The sequence below is a fragment of the Bombina bombina genome, chromosome 3 (assembly GCF_027579735.1).
Source record: "Bombina bombina isolate aBomBom1 chromosome 3, aBomBom1.pri, whole genome shotgun sequence".
In the NCBI taxonomy this organism is placed as follows: domain Eukaryota; kingdom Metazoa; phylum Chordata; class Amphibia; order Anura; family Bombinatoridae; genus Bombina; species Bombina bombina.
In genome coordinates, this window is record NC_069501.1 from 1135281100 (window position 1) to 1135301486 (window position 20387).

Below are 20387 nucleotides of genomic sequence, written 5' to 3' on the forward strand. Positions count from 1 at the left end.
GATTGAAGTCATCATCCAAGGGGCGCTGAAGAAGTCTTCCATCCAATTGAAGTCATCATCCAAGGGGCGCTGAAGAAGTCTTCTATCCGATTGAAGTCATCATCCAGGCGGCGTCTTCAATATTCATCTATCCGGAGCGGAGCCATCTTCAGACGAGCCGAAGCGGAGCCATCCTCTTCTAACGACGGACTAACGACGAATGACGGTTCCTTTAAGTGACGTCATCCAAGATGGCGTCCCTCGAATTCCGATTGGCTGATAGGATTCTATCAGCCAATCGGAATTAAGGTAGGGAAAATCTGATTGGCTGATTGAATCAGCCAATCAGATTGAGCTCGCATTCTATTGGCTGTTCCGATCAGCCAATAGAATGTGAGCTCAAGGGTGTAGTCCTGGACAGAGGGTTTCCGGAGGGAGGAGCTGTTCGGTAGCGCACGCTGAGACTGGCGTGGTGCATGGAGAGCGAGCAGCTGTGTACAACGATCTCCTGTGGCCATTTCTCCCGTTGTTGGTGCATGACAGCACCCTAGGGAGCAGGGCAAACAGTTTCTGGCCCTGGCAAGGAAACACCCAAAAGACTTCTTCTAACGGCTTCCAGTCCGAGCCGCAACTTCAATCTATGAATAAAAAAAATAAAAAAAAGCTGGAAGAAAGAAAAGAGGCTAAACAATACTGTTAAATCTGTTACCTGGAGCCTGTCGCTATATCCACTACATATGCCTTAAGGACCCAGTTGATAGTGGCGGTGTTCACTGGGGTCAGGATCGGCGGCAGCGGCGCCAAGGCTTTGCAGAGCAGCTGGAGTAGAATGGTGACAAGGGCCGTGCCGTAGTTAAAGGTGGAGAGCGGTGCCCGTTGTGGGGTGGTTACACCTCCTAGGGCTCGCCTAATGCAAAGGATTCTCCCGGGTCATTGTGGATTATTACATCCGATAGCTGTGAAAGTAGCGATACAGCTGAAGAAGGGAGCTTACCAATCCAAGAGTTGCCCTGCGGTCGAGCCCCCCTAACTTACCAATAAGAAGCGGAGGTGTGTGAAGAATCTTATTTCACGCACCGCGTATAGACGGAGTACACTTGAAGTAACGGAGCAGTGTTAGAGCTGTCTAGGCTGAGGAGCGGCCCTGCAGGTTTTAACTGATACAGCCTGAGGAGTTCGGAGCGGGGCATGTAAGTTAATTCTCACGTTGTCTGCTTTTGTTAAACGGAACTGAGTAGCCCGCTAGCTTGCAGTAGTTACTAGGTGAAGGAGAGGTGGCTGTGGAGTTTGCCATCAAATAGATCTAGTGATTGTATTCCTTTTTTCTGGTAAAGAACAAAAAGAGGGGACATTTCTACAGTTAAGCTGTTTCGCTATATCAGTGGGGATATCGCTTGTGAACGTGTTGCTCTATCAGCTATATACTCTTGTGCAAGACTCTTAAGTTGTTACTAAAGAGTATTCTGCAGAACTTTATTTTGCCGCATAGAAGCGGAGGACAAAATAACAATTCAAGAAAGTGGCTAACTACCATACTTGGATAATAGAAATATGAGAATGTTCTATTGTGGATGTGTTGTGTAAGCTGAGATATGTGGGGATAGATAGTGTGCTTAACTCTGTGTTGATCTGTTAAAAAAAAAAAATTTGGTTAAATTCTAGCATTTAAAGGGAGACGTTGAATACGTTATATTGGGTTTGTTTGCCTGTACATATATAGTGTCAGGATCAACAAGGCTTATATGGTTTATGTTACGGTTACCCTTAGTCTCGCTGAGAGATGGACCGCTTAGTAGCCTGGATCCCTATTGCTAAAGAGGGGAGAAGCTGCTTTCCATAGTATTCTATATGAGTCTCGCAAATATAGAATAATCTCCCTTAGCTGCAGTACAGCTAGGATACCCTTCTGCCCACAAAAACGAGTCAACGCTGCGATTGAGGGTCAAACAAGAACTCAGGACTGGGATGCCCAGCCTGCTTTTTATTAAGGTTACATGCACACAGGGCACTCCCAGGGGGAGAGGGGGGGAAGCACAAAATCCCCCATCACACATTTAGAGAGAGAGCACTGTCCTTTGACAGGCCACAATAGGATTACAGTACTTAAGATAACAAGTTTACAAGTTCATCTTATCAATTAGCAGTCTGGCTCCAGAGGTGATTAGACAATAGTTTCTAAAAGCTGAAAAAAAAAGAGTTAACTCTTTATGAAATGAAACTTGTTACGGTTTTCTTGGAGCCCTTCTTAGGCTCTGGCTTGCTGGTTCAGGCATTGCTGCTGGGAAATAAGCTCTTCACAACAAAATAACTAATGCTTCTGTAACATTGCTCCCTTTCTGTGGAACACTCTGGCAGACACGGTCTGACCCCTTTTCGGGGCAGACTAAGGCTGTCCAGACCGCTGGTTATGCGGGGCTGAGGTCGGTTTGTCTGGACAACCCGTCGGCGTTGCCATTCTGTTTCCCAGGTCTGTAAGTAATGGTGAAATTGAAGGTTTGCAACGATAAGCTCCAACGTAATAGCCTGCCGTTATCTCCAGAGACCCGGTTCAGCCACACCAACGGGTTATGGTCGGTGACCAGAGTGAACTCCTGACCATATAAATAGGGAGTCAATTTCTTTAATGCCCACACCAAAGCCAAACACTCCTTTTCGACCGCTGCATAGCTGACTTCGCGGGGCAGGAGCTTCCGGCTGATGTAGGCAACTGGATGCTCCCCTCCATCTTCGCCTACTTGGCTGAGGACGGCTCCCAGCCCGAACATGGAAGCATCTGTATGGACGATAAAACGTTTGTTAAGGGCTGGGGCCGCCAAGACAGGAGCGTTAATTAGAGCATTTTTGAGAGCCTGGAAAGCCGTTTCACAGTGGGGAGACCACAGGACCTGTCGAGGTAAGTTCTTCTTGGTCAAGTCAGTCAGGGGTTTGGCAAGTGTGCTGTAGTCTGGTACGAACCGTCTATAGTACCCTGCCATGCCCAGGAAGGCTAGGACCTGAGTCTTAGTGATGGGGGTGGGCCAATTGGCGACAGCTTCTATTTTGGCCGGCTCTGGTCGCTGCTTTCCACACCCCACCCGGTGACCCAGGTACTGTACCTCGGCCATCCCAAAGTGGCATTTTTCTGGCTTCAGAGTCAGGCCAGCAGCCTGGATCTGATCCAGAACCATTCCCACATGAGCTAAGTGGTCCTCCCAGGACTCACTGTGGATCGCTATGTCGTCCAGGTAGGCGCAAGCAAAACTCTGGAAGCCATCCAGGAGCCTATCCACCAAGCGCTGGAATGTAGCTGGGGCATTCTTCATCCCAAACGGCATTACCCTAAACTGATATAAGCCGAATGGGGTGACAAATGCCGACTTGGGGATAGCCTCCGGGGCCAGGGGAATCTGCCAGTAACCTTTGCAGAGGTCAATAGTGGTCAGGTAATTTCCCCTGGCTATACGATCGAGTAGCTCGTCTACCCTGGGCATAGGGTAAGCGTCCGTCACGGTATTTTCATTGAGCCTCCGATAGTCTACGCAGAACCGGGTGGTCCCATCTTTCTTGGGCACCAAGACAACTGGGGAGGCCCAGGGACTATCGGAGGGCTCAATTACCCTGAGCTGGAGCATCTCATCGATCTCCTTCTTCATTCCTGTCCTAACTGCTTCGGGGATTCGGTACGGAGCCTGGCGCAAGGGAGCTTGTCCCGGAGTATCTACCTGGTGGGTGGTTAAAGTAGTGTACCCTGGCTTCGGGGAGAAGGTGAGGTGTTTGGACTGGAGGAGTTGGTTGAGCTGCTCCCTTTCAGTGGGGCTAAGTCGGTCCCCTATCTGAACCTGCGCCACTATACCTGTGGGGAGGCTCTTTTCTAATAGGTCTGGAATGGGTAAACTGTCGGGGTCTTCCTGAGGGGAACAACATACGGCCGTCACGTTCTCTGGTCGCTCAAAATATTCCTTGAGCATGTTTACATGGAATGTCTTTCTAAGATTGTTGTTGTGGCAGCTAGCTATCACATAAGTGATGTCTCCCCTTTTCTCTACGATCTGGTAGGGACCCTGCCAGGACGCCTGCAATTTGTCTGTCTTCACCGGCTTAAGTACTAACACCTTTTGTCCTATGGTGAAGATTCTCTTTCGGGCCCCCCGATCGTACCATACTTTCTGTCTTCTCTGGGCCAACTGGAGATTAGCCCGCACGGATTTGGCTAATTGCTCCATTCGGTCCCTGAGTTCCAGCACGTATGGCACAATCGGGACACCGTCAGCCTCCATCTCTCCCTCCCAGTGCTCCCGGATCAGGTTTAGGGGTCCCCGTACCTTTCTTCCGTAGAGCAACTCGAAGGGAGAGAACCCTGTCGTTTCCTGGGGCACCTCCCGATAAGCAAATAGGAGGTGCGGCAGGAAGCGTTCCCAGTCTCGGTATTCCTGAGTGAACGTCTTGAGCATTTGCTTGAGGGTCCCATTGAACCTCTCACACAGCCCGTTCGTCTGGGGGTGGTATGGGGAGCTTAGGAGGGACTTAATTTTGCAAACCTGCCAGAGTTGTTGGGTCAATTCAGCCGTAAATTGGGTGCCTCGGTCGGATAGGATTTCTTTTGGAAATCCTACCCGGGAGAACACCTGTACTAGTGCATTCGCTACCGTATCCGCTTGTATGTTGGATAGGGCGACAGCCTCTGGGTACCTGGTAGCGTAGTCCACTACGGTAAGAATGTATCGCTTACCGGAGGGACTAGGGGTAGCCAGTGGTCCCACTAGGTCAATAGCAACCCGGCTGAAGGGTTCCTCTACAATGGGCATATTTACTAGCTGGGCTTTAGGGTGATCGCCTCGCCTTCCTACTCGTTGACACACATCGCAGGTGTTACAGTAAGTTCTAACGTCAGCGTGCACCCCTGGCCAAAAGAACGTGTGAGTAATGCGGTGTAGGGTACGGGTAACGGCTAGGTGGCCTGCTAAGGGGATGTCGTGGCCTATTTTGAGGATTTCTTGACGGTATTTGTGGGGCACTACCAGCTGTCGCCTACGCTGTCCCCTTTTCTCTGTCCAGCGGTATAGTTTCCCTTTTTCCCATAAGAATGTTTCGTTATCTGCCCCGCCCCCTCCGGTCTCTGCTCGTTCCCGGTACTTTTGTAAGGTCGGGTCAGTCTTAGACTCTGCCTCGAAGGCATCTGGGGTGTCCCAGGGTATGGGGCCTAACCTGTCAGGCAAGGTCGGGGTAGGTCTTACCTGTGTCTCCCGCACTGGTGAGAGCTCTCGCTCCGTCCGGGCTTGGGCCCGTGTAGTCACTGGGTCCGCCTCGTTGTTGCATACTGGAGCATAGGCAGAAGTCATGGGGCCCAAATCGTTGCCCAGTAGTACTTCGGCAGGTAAATTATCCATTAGGCCCACGTTCACAGCCCCCTTTCCCGCTCCCCAATCAAGATGCACTTTAGCTGTTGGAATTTTGTACACATCCCCCCCCGCCACTCTAACGGCCACAGTCTGTCCGGATCGCTTGTGCTCTGGCACCAAATGACTCTGTACCAGCGTGATAGTAGCCCCTGTGTCTCGCAATCCCTCGGTAGATCGCCCCTCGAGCCATACCCTCTGCCGATGGTGCTGGCGGTTATCTGAGGCAGCATATACAGGGTCTGCCTCGTGAAGCGGCCCCACATATCCCTCCATAGGGGCCTCTTGGTTAACACAGAGGGCCCGGGCCGGACGATAGGACCCAGAGGGGTAATTGTAATTCCTGGGTGTCTGGTGCGTATTAAGGGGGCAGCTAGCCATGAAATGCCCTGGTTGCTTGCATCGGTGGCAAGTCGGTCTGGGACGCTCAGAGCTGTTATTGGGTGGTCCTGAGTGTCGGACGGGCCCTGTGGGCACCGGGGCTCGGAATTCAGCACGAGGGGGTGCACGGTAAACCTCTCTGGGTTCGACCCGTGCTGGAGCTCGGTAGTTCATGGGTTCGTGAAGACGGGAGTCATAATGTTCATCGGCCAATTTGGCTGCTTCTTCTAAGGTAGAAGGCCGCCTGTCTCGCAGCCATTCCTTCCCTTGCTGTTCCATGCCATTATAAAAATGTTCTAAGAGAAACAATTGTAAAATTTCCTCCCCAGTCACCGCTTTACTTCCGCTCAGCCAGTGATTTGCCGCTCTCCGCATTCGGTGCGCCCATTCCATATGGGTATCGTTAGGCTTCTTTTCTGTGCCCCGAAACTGTCGGCGATACGTGTCCGGAGTTACAGCGTACCGTCGCAACAGTGTCTCCTTAACTAGCTCATACTGTGTCACTTCCTCAGCACCCAGAGTACGAAAGGCTTCCAGGGCTCGCCCGGATAGTTTCCCAGACAATATCGTGGGCCACTCTCTGTTGGGAATCTGGTGCAGGGCACATTGCCTTTCGAAGTCCGCCAAATATTCATCAATCCCTGTCTCGCTCTCTAGGAAGGGTCGAAATTCCGCATAGGGTATCTTGGGCCTCCCAGCATTTTCGACAGGGATGATTACCTGCGGGGCTTCAGCATTGCGGTGTGCGTTCGCTAGGTTGAGTTCGTGGGCTCGAGTCTCTCGTATATCCTCGTCCGCCTCCGCCATCAACTGCTGTACCAATTCCATGGAGGGGTTCGGCCCGTATAATGAGAGCCTTTCCCGAACAATCCTGTTTTTTTCGTCACTAATCGTGGTCGGTGTTTCCGCCATTGTGAAGCTCTGATCCAGTTCGGTCAATTCTGCGATCAGCTCTCTCCTCGGCCGGTTGCTGGCGTATCCCCCTCTGCTTTCAAGTAAATCCTTTAGGGTTGTACGCTTCAATTTTTCGTAAGCGCTCTCCATCCGTTCTGTACCTCTCCTAGGAAATCCAGGAAAATCCCGCCGCTGCCGCCAAATGTTACGGTTACCCTTAGTCTCGCTGAGAGATGGACCGCTTAGTAGCCTGGATCCCTATTGCTAAAGAGGGGAGAAGCTGCTTTCCATAGTATTCTATATGAGTCTCGCAAATATAGAATAATCTCCCTTAGCTGCAGTACAGCTAGGATACCCTTCTGCCCACAAAAACGAGTCAACGCTGCGATTGAGGGTCAAACAAGAACTCAGGACTGGGATGCCCAGCCTGCTTTTTATTAAGGTTACATGCACACAGGGCACTCCCAGGGGGAGAGGGGGGGAAGCACAAAATCCCCCATCACACATTTAGAGAGAGAGCACTGTCCTTTGACAGGCCACAATAGGATTACAGTACTTAAGATAACAAGTTTACAAGTTCATCTTATCAATTAGCAGTCTGGCTCCAGAGGTGATTAGACAATAGTTTCTAAAAGCTGAAAAAAAAAGAGTTAACTCTTTATGAAATGAAACTTGTTACGGTTTTCTTGGAGCCCTTCTTAGGCGCTGGCTTGCTGGTTCAGGCATTGCTGCTGGGAAATAAGCTCTTCACAACAAAATAACTAATGCTTCTGTAACAGTTTAGTATGTGAGCCTTGTTATCCTGTGATTATAATTCTGACACTCAGCTGTAGACCAAATATATGTTTTGTATCACTGTCTTATTTATGGCAAGAATCACTTGTAATAATGCCTTAATAAGTAGTGAATTTAATAAGAAGAATGGTTGTAACTACTGGGTAGTTATAATAGCAACAAAATAATTCACTGAGTACGGAATCCAAACTGAGGAGAAGATAATCTTATAAGACAAACTATTTGTGAACTGTCTCTGGAGATGTTGATAAGAAGGGAACAGTCCGTTTGCACACAGATAGTGTAATGAAGGAACAGCGGAGCGTTGCAGGGGGCGTGCTGCTGAAGCAGTCAGTTTGATTGACAGGTGACGTCACACGCTCAAGCTCCTAACGCTGTTCGGCGGCTAACAAGCCGAAAGATTTTAGCAGGGAACGTCTTTTGTAAGTTGCAATATTACAAGTTAGATTTAACTGGCAAAGTAAATACAATAGCGGTTGTAGTCCTCACTTGTATCTTGATAGAAATTCAGCCTTGATGTAAGCGAAAATAATCTTCACAGATTCCGTAGTTTGTGACAGGTTGAGAACCAAAGTACAGATGATGTATGCTTAAACATGCACAGTTTGTCCAGTACAGCTCACTTGACAAGCTAGAGGTTTCCAATATGAAAATTGAAGGTGAAGCAGCTTAGCGTAGACACAGACTTCCTTTGCTAATGAAATCAAAATTACTAAGCACTAGGAACAGGGAGTGGACAGGATATAAAGGTAAGGTAGGAGGGGTTAACTGAGAAAGGCAGGTATCCAGGGGAGATCCTGACATATCCCCCCCCTTACGGTACATGAGGAGGTGTCAAGGACCCGGTCGGTCCGGAAACCGTCGATGAAACAAGGAGACCTTTTTCGGAGCATGTACATTCTGGGAGGGCTCCCAGGAGTCCTCTTCCGAAGAATAACCAGCCCAATGTACCAAATACTGTAATTGACCATGGAAGATGCGAGAGTCAACAATAGTATCAACTTCATATTCATCCAACTCAGGTAGAGTGGCCGTAGGAGGTAAGATCATACCTGGAGTCCTCGTCTGATTATAGGGTTTCAGCAAAGAAACATGGAAGGTGGGATGTATCCTCAAAGTATCAGGCAGACGTAAAGTGATCGCATTTGGATTAATAATGCTTGAGATCTGAAATGGTCCGATGTACTTCCCACCTAATTTTTTACTAGGAATGTTCAATTTCAAGTTTTTAGTGGATAACCAAACTAGCTCTCCTATAGCATAGTTGGGTGCAGGTCGCCTTCGTAGATTGTAGTAATGAGTTTGTCGTTCTTGTGCGGATGAGATATTCTCTTGCAAAGTTTTATGTATGTTAGAAAAATCTGCTGTAAATTCATTAGCTTTTTGACAAAGGGTTGGAGAAACTCCAGGTAATCCAGAACTTGGAAAGGAGATGGGATGGTACCCATAGTTAGCCTGGAAAGGAGTCATTTTAGTGGATGAGTTTTGGGAATTGTTAAAAGCAAATTCAGCCATCGGAAGGTAAGTAGACCAATGATTCTGTTGGTATGAGCAAAAGCAGCGGATATACTGCTCCAGCCATTGATTCACTCGCTCTACCTGTCCATTAGTCTGGGGATGGAAAGAGGTCGTGAGACGATGATCAATGTGTAACAAACTTGTGAGTGATCTCCAGAAACGTGAGGTAAATTGAGTGCCTCGGTCCGAGGTAATAATTTTTGGGAATCCATGTAGTCGTACGATGTTGTTCATGAAAAGTTCGGCAGTTTCGGAAGCGGTTGGTACTTTATGGTACGGTAGGAAGTGAGCCATCTTTGTTAAAAGATCAACCACAACCATGATGGTATTTTTGCCAGATGATAGTGGTAATTCAACTATAAAGTCCATAGAAATGTGTTGCCATGGAAGAGATGGAATTGGTAAAGGCATAAGAAGGCCATAAGGACTCTTTTTTTCAGTTTTTGAGGTCGTGCAAGTTGCACAGGATAACACATATGACTTTATACTGCTTGACATAGATGGCCACCAAAATTTCCTGGAGATCAATTCAAGAGTTCTCCTTACGCCTTGATGTCCTGCAAGTGGAGAATCATGATGTAAATTTAGGATGTCTGATCTAATATTTTCTGGTACATATAATTTTCCTTCATGATAGAGCAGACCCTCATCTCCTGATTCCAGCTCATAGTCAGAGAGTGTCTTGTCTTTAGAATAAGCTTCTTTAAAAGCTGTTACGAGATAGGGTGTTAAACCTATAAACCTGCTCTTAGGAATGATAGGAATGGATTCTGTATGAATTTGTTGAGGTAGATCCTTTCTTGATAAAGCATCAGCCTTTCCGTTCTTTGATGAAGGTCTGTAAATGATGTGGAAATTGAACCTTGTGAAAAATAAGCTCCACCGTACCTGTCGTGACGAAAGAGTTTTGTTTGTTTGGAGGAATTCTAAATTCTTATGATCTGTATAAATGATTATAGGGAGAATAGTACCCTCTAAAAGATGTCTCCAATGTTCTAAGGCCCTCTTGATAGCCAGAAGTTCTTTCTCTCCCACGGGATAGTTAATCTCTGCTGATGATAGAACTTTGGAGTAAAACGCCACTGGATGTAAAGCTTCAGTGATAGATGTCTTTTGAGAGAGTATGGCTCCAAGTGCATATTCTGATGCATCAACCTCGAGTATATACTGTAGTTTAGCATCAGGGAACCGTAGAATTGGTGCTGAAGTTATCAATGATTTTAGAAGTTCGAAGGCAGTATTTGCTTCAGTAGTCCAGTGAAACTTAGTTGTAGAACTTGTGAGCTGAGTTAGTGGTCTGGCTATTTTGGATAAATCTTTCACGAATTTCCTATAATAGTTCGTGAACCCAAGGAATCTCTGAAGTTCTTTCTTTGTTTTTGGGATAGACCAATTTTTAACTGCCTCAACCTTATCCTCCTGCATTGCTATTCCATTTGGAGAGATGTTATATCCTAGAAATGAGATAGACTTAGAGTGGAACTCACATTTTTCTAATTTTACATAGAGGTGATGTGATCTTAATCTGGACAGAATGGTTCGTACATGTTTCACATGATCCTGAAATGAATTGGAGTATATAAGGATATCATCCAGGTAAATGACAATGAAGATATCAAGAAGGTCACGAAAAACGTCATTTATAAAATGCTGGAATGTTCCTGGGGCGTTACAAAGCCCGAATGGCATGACCAGGTACTCAAAGAGACCGTACCTGGTCCTGAAAGCTGTTAGCCACTCATCGCCTTCTCGAATTCGTATCAAATTGTAAGCTCCTCTAAGGTCCAATTTAGTGTAAATTGTGGCATCTTGTAGGCGCTCGATCAATTCGGGAATAAGTGGGAGAGGGTATCGATTTTTGATAGTACGCTGATTTAATTCGCGGTAATCGATGATAGGGCGAAGTGATCCGTCCTTGTTCTTTACGAAGAACATGCCGGCTCCGGCTGAGGAGGTGGAAGGACGAATAAATCCTTTTCGTAGATTATCTTGTAAATACGTCTTCAGATGTTCTAATTCTGGAGTTGACAGTGGGTACAATCGTCCGAAAGGGATTGATGATCCAGGTTTAATATCTATCGGGCAATCGTACACTCGATGTGGTGGTAAAGTCTCGGCCTCTGTCTTGCTGAAGACATCAGCAAAATCAGAATATTCCTGTGGAATCTGTGGAACCTGAGTCACTATTTCTAAAATTGGATGAAAGGAGGAGCAATTTTCAATACAGTATGAAGAAGTAAAAGTGACTTCAAGTGTTTCCCAATTTAGTAATGGTTTATGCTTTTTACACCAAGTGATACCTAAAACAATAGGGAACAAAGGAGAAGGTAATACATCAAATTCGATATATTCAGAATGACCAGATGAAGTGGTTACTAATAGTGGTATTGTCTTATGAGTGATAGGACCACTAGCGATGGAAGAACCATCAATGACACGAACTGACACTGGTGTATGCTTTAACACACAGGGAATTTTATTAGAATTGACTACAGCAGAATTTATGAAGTTTCCATAAGCACCAGTGTCTATTATAGCCTCAGATGGTATTCTTCGATGATCCCACTGCAATGACACAGAGAGCATACAGTAAGTATGAGTACCTTTTGGTATATTAGTAGTTGATATGATATGGGACTTACTTTTCTTTGAATTTTGCAGCAATGGACATTCGCTGACTGAATGCGTGGAGTTGGCACAGTACATACACAACCTATTTAGTCTTCTGCGGGTCCTTTCTTCATGTGTTAGAGGAGCCCTAGCTATACCAATCTCCATTGGTTCTGATGTTGATTTACTGCTTTGTGAAGGGTTTTGGATGGACTGGTGCTTTGGAGCTGAATCAGTATGAAATCTTTCTGACCTCCTCTCCCTTAATCTGCGGTCAATTTGAATGACAAGTTTCATTAGAGCTTCCAAACTCTGTGGTATTTCTGTACGGGCTAGCTCGTCTTTAATATTGTCTGCTAAGCCCAATCTAAACTGATTACGCAAGGCGATAGGATTCCATTGAGAATCCCTTGCGTTTTGTTTGAATTCGGATATGTAGTCCTCCACTACACGTTTGCCTTGTTTCAAGCTTCGCATTGCAATCTCTGCAGTCATCTGGGAATCAGTATCTTGGTAAAGTTCATCCATCTGAGTGAAAAACTCATCTAATGATCCCAGTACAGGCTGATTGTTTTCAAATGAAGCGTCTGCCCAAACCCTTGGTTCACCACGTAGGAATGATATCACAGTGAGTACCTTTACTCTCTTCGTGGAGTACGTTCTCGGTTTAAGGGTGAATAGGAGGAGGCATGCTGTCTTAAATTGTCGATACAGCTTCCTATTCCCTGAAAAAGGTTCAGGAAGGGATGCTACAGGCTCAGGGACTGGTTCTGTTCTTGTTGTTAGAGAGTCTCTAATCACTCTCCTTAAAGATTGGTTCTCTATTTCCAAATCCCTTAGGGCTTGTCCCATTTGATCCACACGTTGGGAAAGGTTAAATACAATCTGAGGAAGGTCTACTGGATCAGATGTCATGGCTTAGTAATATTGTCAGGATCAACAAGGCTTATATGGTTTAGTATGTGAGCCTTGTTATCCTGTGATTATAATTCTGACACTCAGCTGTAGACCAAATATATGTTTTGTATCACTGTCTTATTTATGGCAAGAATCACTTGTAATAATGCCTTAATAAGTAGTGAATTTAATAAGAAGAATGGTTTGTAACTACTGGGTAGTTATAATAGCAACAAAATAATTCACTGAGTACGGAATCCAAACTGAGGAGGAGATAATCTGATAAGACAAACTATTTGTGAACTGTCTCTGGAGATGTTGATAAGAAGGGAACAGTCCGTTTGCACACAGATAGTGTAATGAAGGAACAGCGGAGCGTTGCAGGGGGCGTGCTGCTGAAGCAGTCAGTTTGATTGACAGGTGACGTCACACGCTCAAGCTCCTAACGCTGTTCGGCGGCTAACAAGCCGAAAGATTTTAGCAGGGAACGTCTTTTGTAAGTTGCAATATTACAAGTTAGATTTAACTGGCAAAGTAAATACAATAGCGGTTGTAGTCCTCACTTGTATCTTGATAGAAATTCAGCCTTGATGTAAGCGAAAATAATCTTCACAGATTCCGTAGTTTGTGACAGGTTGAGAACCAAAGTACAGATGATGTATGCTTAAAGATGCACAGTTTGTCCAGTACAGCTCACTTGACAAGCTAGAGGTTTCCAATATGAAAATTGAAGGTGAAGCAGCTTAGCGTAGACACAGACTTCCTTTGCTAATGAAATCAAAATTACTAAGCACTAGGAACAGGGAGTGGACAGGATATAAAGGTAAGGTAGGAGGGGTTAACTGAGAAAGGCAGGTATCCAGGGGAGATCCTGACATATAGTGATGTGTTGCAAGGGTGGTTATAGGTGCTGATTATTTTATATTTTTTGCCAATATATTATCTGTATATTCTCTGGGTCATAGAGAATTAACAATTAGACTTAGGCAATTAAAACTGGGCGTGCAAGTCTGTACTGAAGTGGTATACAAGCACCTATAAAGTTGAGATCAAGCTGAGGTACAAGGAGCTGGAAAACCCTGTGTATTTTACCTAGAAGGAGACAAGCCCATAGAAATATAAGAACAGCTAAAACTAACTGGTTAAGATAGTAGAGATTTACAGGCCTGTATGCACCACTATGCACTATTTAACACTATTGTAGTAACACTACTATAATTGTTACACATTAATTTTGAAAATATAATATAGGGGGAAAAGGGTGGGAGGGGGGTCTTGAGACATTTGTTTATAGTTTGTTTTTGTTTTTGTTTTTTTTGTGTTTGAGGGTCTTCACTTCAATGTGCACTTGATTTATTTTCTTCTTTTTCCACTCTATCCTTTATGGATAGATTTATCACTCAGGTGAAATCTAATTCACCCAAAATGCCTGTAAAAATAAAAGATAAAAAAAGTAAAATATCAGATACCAGTTTGGATAGCTCAACAGAAACCAATAAAATGTCCTATGATTCACAAACACTGATTTCACAGCTAACAGAGATATTTTCCCCACAGTTTGAAGCAATTAAGAAAGAGCTAGGGACTATCTCTGCTGAGTTAGTTACACTGTCCTCTGAAGTTAGGCAGTTTTCGAACAGATTAACTGAGGCTGAGACAGGAATTTCTGAGGTAGAAGATATATCGCATATTCATGGAGTCTTAATTCAGAAACAGGAAGCTAAAATTAAAAGCATGCAGTCACGCCTGGAGGATCTTGAGGATCGCTCCAGGCGTAACAATATTAGGATAGTGGGCCTCCCAGAAACATCAGAATATGAGGATCTATTGAAATTCACTTCAACTACACTACCACAAATATTAGGGATGGCCCCTTAGCTGCTACCCCTAGCTATATAACGAGCACATAGGTTGGGCCCCAAGAAATCCTTCTCGAATGGAGTCATGAGGAACAGAATCTGTATCTTTAAATTGTTAAAATTTCAAGACAAAGTTGAAATATTGAAATTATTTAAAAAAAATGATCCTCCTATTTTTGGAAAGAATCGGATTCTGTTGTTCCAGGACTTCTCATATGAGACGTCAGCTAAAAGAAAACGAATGGCCCCATATTGTTCGCAATTGATAAATAAAGGGGTTAAAGCTCGCCTGATATATCCAGCATGTATAATTTTTGAGGACAAAGGTATTAAATATTCTTTTGAGGAGGTGGCAGATGTTAAAAAATTCATAGAGACAGGGTAAAATTTCAGTCTACATATAACGGAAAGGTTGTCCTATATGGAGCTTGTTTCTTTTCTAAATAATAGGGACTATATGTTAATGGAAGCAGTGAAGTTGTTATATTGCATTTTATGTGTGTTATGTTTTCCCCTCCCCTTTTTTAGTTGGTGGTTTGTTGATTTTTTTTTTTTTTCTCCCCTCGCTTTTTTCTCTTCTCTCTCCTTCTTCCATCTGGTGGCCCTCCCTCCCGTGTGTTCTGCCCCCCCCCCTCGTCCCTTCCGTGGGATGTGCTATATGGATTTTAATGGTGGATGAGGGAAGGAATTAAAATTATATCTTGGAATGTAAGGGGATAACTTCCCCCGCTAAACGAAAATTAGTAATTAAAACGTTAGCTGGGTATAAACCTGATGTGGTACTCTTGCAGGAGACTCATCTTAATGACCAAGAAGCAGCCAAGTTAAAAATAAAGTGGGTGGGGGAGGTTCTCTCTACCTCAGGGGTAGCTAGAAAATGTGGAGTTGCTATACTTTTCCACAAAGAATTGGATTATAAGATAATTAATGCGGAATTTGACCCGGCAGCTAGGTTTATCCTTCTTCAGATACAAGTGAAAAATTGGAAATTAGTTATATGTAATGTATATGCCCCAAATGATTTTTCGGTGGACTTTTGGGAAATGATGAAGTTAAAGTTATTCCCGTTTGTTGCAGAGAATTTGATTTTAGGCGGGGATTTTAATGCAACTCCTAGTCCAGAACTAGATAGACTCTCAAAAAAAAATAGAATGACCTATACTAGATATACTAAATACTTAAGACAATTTTGTTTAAGGTTGAAGTTGGTTGATGTATGGCGGTTTAAAAATCCGGATGTACTGGCATTCTCATGTGAATCGAAAGCACACCGCACTTTTTCAGAAATACTCTTAATGCAGGATCTAGAAAGTACAATGGGAGAGATCTGTGTATCTGATCATGCTATAGTCTCATTATCTTTACTTTCAGGTAATAAAGATAGAGGTGGAAACCCTAGATTTACTTTCCCCCGGCATTTATACACTAACCCTAAATTTGTTAATTTTTTAAAAATAGTATGGCAGCGCTATTATGAGAATCTAAGTAGTTTTCATAAGTCAGAGGTTTTCTGGGAAGCTTTTAAAGCTGTTACCCGGGGAGAGATTCAAGCATTTGTGAGCATAGGGAAGAAAAAGAATAGAGCACGAGAAACTCAAATTACAAACCAAGTCAAGAACGCCTATAGAAAATGCTGTTCATATCCGACAGCGGCTAACTGGGGAAAATATAGAGAGACTAGAAAAGAAAGAGATCTCTTCCTAAAACAAAAATTAGTAGAAGAAGAGACAAAAATTAATTTGCACTTTAGAGGAGTACATGGTTGCTCCGCGAAATATCTGGCTAGACTGTCTAAAGTGAGGAAAAAGAGAAATCTCATTCTGTCTATTAAATCAGACACAGGTAGAGTCACCGAGACTAAAGGAATCGTAGAAATCTTTCACACTTACTATCAACAGTTATATAGCCGAATTGAAACAGATAATGTGAAGCAAGATCTTTTCTGGAATATGACAGAGGTTCCTAAAATATCGCCTGATGACCTAGCGGTAATTAACGCTCCTATTACCTCGGTAGAAATTAGCAAAGCAATAGATAATTTAAAGCTAAATAAAGCAGCGGGTCCGGATGGACTCCCGGCGGAGTTTTATAGATACCTAAACAAAGAGATACCTCTAATCCTAGAAAATCTTTTTAATTCTTACTTTTGTTCTCAGAGTTCTATCTCAAATTACTTTTCCGCAGCTTATATCTCACTCATCCTAAAGAAGGATAAAAATGCGGAGGAACCAGCCTCATATAGGCCAATTTCGGTCTTAAATATAGATTATAAAATTTTAATGTCGATTATTGCATCTAGGTTAGCTATCTTTTTATATAAAATTATCCATCCAGATCAAACTGGATTTATGACTGGGAGAAATCCCTCTAAAAATATTCGTAAATTGGTTAATTTTTTGGACTATGCGTGGAATGTGGACAAGAGTAAACAGAGTCCGCTGTGGCAGAATGCGGCTATTCTATCTTTAGATGCGGTCAAAGCCTTTGACTCGATTGTATGGGAATACTTATTTCGAGCATTAGATCAGTTTGGGTTTAAAGGTGAATTTGTACAATATATCTGTAAAATATACCATAACCCTATATCTTTTATTTTGATCAATGGGACTTTATCTCCTAAAATAATACTCCAAAGAGGAACTAGACAGGGATGTCCCTTATCCCCGTTACTCTTTAATATCGCGTTGGAGCCATTAGCAATACAGCTTAGAAAAGTGTTACCGGGAGTTCTGATGGGTACCCAGTCTCTTAAAACCTTGTTATATGCAGATGATGTATTACTATTTTTAGCGAATATACAACAATCTATCCCACTGATCCTGCATACGTTGGAAATTTTCAGCTCTTTCTCTGGGTACAGGATAAATCTGGAAAAGAGTGAATTAATGTGTCTAAATAATACTCAGACTAGAGTACCCAACAGTCCATTTAAACAAGTTGATGGTATTAAATACCTTGGTCTGGTCTTGCAAAGAAATCCTAGTCACTGGTATAAAGATAATTATGTGCCATTATTCCAGAAAATTATTGCAGATCTACAGGTATGGGCAGCTTTCCCACTCTCCCTGACACCGCGCGTCAATCTAATTAAAACCATTATTTTTCCTTGGCTGTTGTACCCATTGCAGAATCTCCCGTTATTTATTTTAAATAAGGATATAAAATTAATTAGTGCTGGCTTTTCCAAATTCATTTGGAATAATAAAAAGTCTCGAATTGGTTTGGAAGACTAATGCAAAAGGTAGATGCAGTAGGATTAGCGCTGCCGAATATCAAACTTTATAACCTAGTTGCCATGGTTAAAATAGCGATAGATTGGATCGCAGGATCCAGTATAGTAGCCTCTGAAGAAATAGATTATTTTCTAATTGCGCCATTTGCATTGAAAGCTATTATACACACCCCACTACAGAAGCTGCTGCAGAATATTTGCTGTCTCATCTCTATTAAGAATATTGTATCCGCCTGGCAGAAATTCTGTATCTTTTTAGATTTGGATTTTTCCTTCTCTGAATTTTTACCTATCGTAGGTAATCCGAGTTTTCTACCAGGGTTATATCAAAAAACATTCAGAGAGTGGGCTGGAAAAGGTTTACATTATGTAAAACAAGTTCTAGATGAAGATTGTCAAATGGCATCAGTAGAAGATATCTTTAGCAAATTCGGGATTAATAGAGCTGATTTATTCGCCTATTTTCAAATTCAGCATTTTGTTGCAGGACAGAAGTGGCGTATTACGACCACAATGATTTGGGCAGATATTAAGTTATGTGTGCAAAAATTTATTGCAGGAGCTATTATACACACCCCACTACAGAAGCTGCCGCAGAATATTTGCTGTCTCATCTCTATTAAGAATATTGTATCCGCCTGGCAGAAATTCTGTATCTTTTTAGATTTGGATTTTTCCTTCTCTGAATTTTTACCTATCGTAGGTAATCCGAGTTTTCTACCAGGTTTATATCAAAAAACATTCAGAGAGTGGGCTGGAAAAGGTTTACATTATGTAAAACAAGTTCTAGATGAAGATTGTCAAATGGCATCAGTAGAAGATATCTTTAGCAAATTCGGGATTAATAGAGCTGATTTATTCGCCTATTTTCAAATTCGGCATTTTGTTGCAGGACAGAAGTGGCGTATTACGACCACAATGATTTGGGCAGATATTAAGTTATGTGTACAAAAATTTATTGCAGGAGATGCGTCGATCTCTTTGTTGTATGATATTTTGCTGAGTAAACAGAGTCAGCTTATTCTGGATAAGCTATGTAAGGTATGGGTTTTAATATTTCCGTCAGTAGAGTATGATTCAATTAATCAGAGCTTTAAGGCCATGGGTAAATGTAAAATTCCTATATCGTGGAAAGAATCTCATATGAAGCTGATTAATAATTTTTATTTATCACCATGGAAAATATCTAAATTTTATCTGATGACAGCTAATCTATGTCCACGTTGTGCACATGGTAAGGCAGATTTACTCCATATGTTTTGGACATGCCCTAAGGTTAGACAATTGTGGTTGAAAATTATCTTTTGGTTCAATAAACTATACAAAGTAACAATAGCATTAGATGGGAGAGACATTATTTTTCTGGTTTCATCAAATGATATGATTAATTGTAATACTATAAATAGTTTAAACACAATTATATTAGCTGTTAGACATTGTATTTTGAAAAATTGGAAAGCTAAGAGTGTGCCTGGTCTAGCTATGGTCTTTAAAATATTACAAGATCAATTAGTGTTTGAATCATATCAGCTTTATGACGCCGCTGAGAAACAAATCCAGAACTTTCTTTGGAAGTGGTCTACTGTTTTTCTATCATACTCTATATCGTTGCAAAAGATGATTCTTTCCCCCTTCTTATCAACAGAGTTTTGCGGAGCTGACATTATTGAATGTATTTCCGCATAGCTGGTTGGAGTGACCCAATGGGGATGATGGGGTGGGAGTGCCAGAGTAGCGGTGGGGGGGGGGGCGCCGGGAGAGAGAATTTAGAAAAATCCTTTTTTTTTTTCTCCTCTCCTTTCTCCTTGTTCGTTTATGTGATGTGATTTTTCAGTGTGGTATTATGCATACTCGATTCCATAAGTTGACTATGGGTGCAAAAATAGTATATAGGATGAGAAATCCATTTTCTTTTTTGTTTGCTTAGTTGTTTTTGTGTATTGCTGAATTTGTAAGATAGATAGAGCTCATTCTGTGTCTCTTTTATGGCAATATCTTGTTTGTATTTTTCATATTTTTTTTTCTCTCTTTTTTGTTGATATATGATGATGTTGTATATAATGTAAAAAAAACAATAAAAATTATTAAATCAGCCAATCAGATTTTTCCTACCTTAATTCCGATTGGCTGATAGAATCCTATAGAATATAGATATATATATAGATAGAATCAGCCAATCGGAATTCGAGGGACGCCATCTTGGATGATGTCACTTAAAGGAACCATCATTCGTTGTTAGTCCGTCGGTAGAAGAAGATGGCTCCGCGTCGGCTCGTCTGAAGATGGCTCCGCTCCGGATGGATGAAGATTGAAGATGCCGTCTGGATGATGACTTCAATCGGATGGAAGACTTCTTCAGCGCCCCTTAGATGATGACTTCAATCGGATGGAAGACTTCTTCAGCGCCCCTTGGATGATGACTTCAATCGGATGGAAGACTTCTTCAGCGCCCCTTGGATGATGATTTCAATCGGATGGAAGACTTCTTCAGCACCCCTTGGATGATGACTTCAATCGGATGGAAGACTTCTTCAGCGCCCCTTGGATGAAGACTTCGGCCGCTGCGGATGTCCTCTTCTGTTCCATCGGTGGTCAGCTGGCTGAAGACAGCTAAAGGTAGGATGATCTTCAGGGGGTAGTGTTAGGTTTATTTACGGGGGGGTTTGGGTTAGAGTAGGGGTGTGTGGGTGGTGGGTTTTAATGTTGGGGGGGGTTGTATTTTTATTTTACAGGCAAAAGAGCTGTTTTCTTTGGGGCATGCCCCACAAAAGGCCCTTTTAAGGGCTGGTAAGGTAATAGAGCTGTTAACTTTTTAATGTAGAATAGGGTAGGGCATTTTTTATTTTG